This window comes from Penaeus monodon, chromosome 16 (genome assembly GCF_015228065.2).
Source record: "Penaeus monodon isolate SGIC_2016 chromosome 16, NSTDA_Pmon_1, whole genome shotgun sequence".
Lineage (NCBI taxonomy): Eukaryota > Metazoa > Arthropoda > Malacostraca > Decapoda > Penaeidae > Penaeus > Penaeus monodon.
The window spans coordinates 36,151,974-36,154,783 of record NC_051401.1 but is presented as its reverse complement, the minus strand read 5'-3'; positions in this window follow the sequence as shown (position 1 = coordinate 36,154,783).

Below are 2,810 nucleotides of genomic sequence, written 5' to 3'. Positions count from 1 at the left end.
GTAAAAAAAAGAGAATTTGGATAACATTTGATGATTATTAATATTATTACTATTTCATATTATTACCATTATTATCATTAGTATTATTATTATTATTATTATATTATTATTATTATTATTATTTATTATATTATTACTTAATTATTAGTATTATTGCCAAAAATATATATTATAACTGTAATAATAACAATAATAATGATAATAAGTATAATTATAATAATACTAATGTTATAATATTGTATTAATATTATTATTGTTATTATATCATTATTATTATTTTTCTGGTAGTATAGTGTAAAAATAATATTATAACAGTATAATTACAGTAATAACGATATTAATTGAAATAATGATGATAATAATTGCAATAATGATGATAATGATGATGATAATGATGATAATGATGATAATGATGATGATAACGATAATAATGATGATAATCATGATAATAATGATGATAATAACAGGAATTGTGTCCATATATAATAAAAAAAGGTAAAAGAAAACAAATCCCAAAAGTCGAAAAAGCGGCAAAATCTAGCGAAATATAGCCTTTTGAGAGTAGACTCACCTAACTTTTGGTAGTTTCCTTGTTTCACTGTGTTTTGGCATATTAACAAAAGGAGTACATAGTTCTTCGGTACATTCTCTAAGAACTCAAGTTAGATATCTCATCTGGTCCTTCTGCTTTAGTCTTGAAATACCCTTTCAGTTGGTCACTCATTTCATTCTTTTATATTTAGTATTCAGATTTACGTTTGCAAATCAGGATTTCACACATTTCCTCCTCCTTAGTATTAAAAATGTTATTGTCTTTGATGGCACTAATTTGATCTCTACTTTACTATATCCTTTTCAAAGTCTAATTTCGCCTCCATCATGGTCATAGTCTTGCATATATCATTAAACAACTTTTGGTTATTTCTTGCTTCAGTTTTGAATCTTGATATAAGATTTTCTATTTCTTTTTTATAGATTTTTTTTTCGAATATTGTATATCAAGGTTCTCATCGTCCAGAAGTGTTTCCCAGTTTATGGCATCAGAGTTTTCCCTGTAGCAAACTATTTTATCTTAATTACTCACTTTATCCGAGAGGAGGACAGTATTCTGTAACCTTAATATCATCTTTATGCTTTGTGAATACTAGGTCAAGCATAGACGGTCTATCTAACCCTTTTATCCTGGTTTGATCTGTTACAATTTGGAAAAGGCAATATTCATTTATGACTCCTAGTAATTTTACATTCCACGAATATGGCAGCGCTCTGGGATCGAAACTTTCCCGGTCATTTTAGTTGTTAAAATCCCTGTTACAAGCATTTCTTTTCCACCGGTTTCCGAAAGTTGTAGCACTCCTTCCAGGCTCTTTAACGTTTCTTGAATTTGTTTGTGGTAATTTTCTTTGACCATACCGATGTATGAGGTGGCATGAACACCGTGGTTTATTATGTTTGCCCCATTTGTTTCTACCTCAGCTGCCACTATGGGGTCTTGTTTAATCTCTAACTCCTTTATAATGATTCCTTTCTTTGTTAATATTGCTAATCCACTCAATTTCCATTTGCCCTATCTTTTCTCCAAATATTATGGTCTCTGAGTCTTAATGTTACATCGTCTATGGAGGGATCCAGTTTGTATTCAGTGAAGCATATTACATCTGGTTTATTAATTTCAATTATGGTATCTAGTTCTACTAACTTTGAAGACAAGCCATATATAATTGTATAAACTATTAATATATAATCTTTCGGTACTCCTTTTGGTTGCAGGACTAATTTTGGTTCTGATAGTATACTTGTTTTGCTTGGAGGCCTCTCACCCTCTAAATGGACAAGATTTTTCTTCTTCATCCCCTTGTTCATTTTTATTCTTTACCTCTTCCATTTTTTCTGCAGTATTTTTCTGTCATCTTTGTTCATTTCCTCTTATCTAGATTTTCTTACATTCTACGTGTGTGTCCAGAAATTTTGCTTTCTTTATTACATCAATTACCATTAGCTTTTTCATGAAAGTCACTTTTAAAGGGAGAATATTGGCAATCAATTTCTTATCATCGTTGTATCGTTCAATTCCATCTTCTACAACTTTCTTCATGTCCCAATACCACTATGTCTTTGTTTATATCAGCCAAATTAGCAATATTCCTTAAGTGTTGCCAAGGTGTGACTTCTTTTTTCTTTCCGTCTCTGGAAGCTGTGTCTTTATTCTTCCTTTGTGATCTTGATGTCTTTTCTAATTTTCTTTAATTTCATTTACCTTCAATACATGGGGATGTATCTTTTATGCCTCTTCCGTTATTTGAGACTGGCTCCTTGAAATTGCTTTCATATATGTATGTGTGTGTGTGTGTGTGTGTGTGTGTGTGTGTGTGTGTGTGTGTGTGTGTGTGTGTGTGTGTGTGTGTGTGTGTGTGTGTGTGAGTGTGTGTGTGTTTGTGTGTGTGTGTGTGTGTGTGTGTGTGTGTGTGTGTGTGTGTTATATACGTTTTTGAATGTTAATATATAGATGCAAGTGTATGCGTCTCAGTGCATGTGTAACACAGACACACACTACGTATAGCATGAATTGTATGCCTTGTGGTCATTAGTTTTTTTAAGTATAATATTAAGTATAATAGCCTTCGAGCTAGTACAGTGGTAACGTGTCGGCCTCTCATCCGAGGGGTCGGCGGTTCGCGCCCCGCCCAGGCGCGAGAAGTTGCAACTGTTGCCTGGTAGTTACTACTGTGGCTGGGTACCACGGCGGGTAAGGACTCGGTTCAGCCGAGTCAGCACCAGCTGACACACGTGAGCAAAATCAAACAAACAGT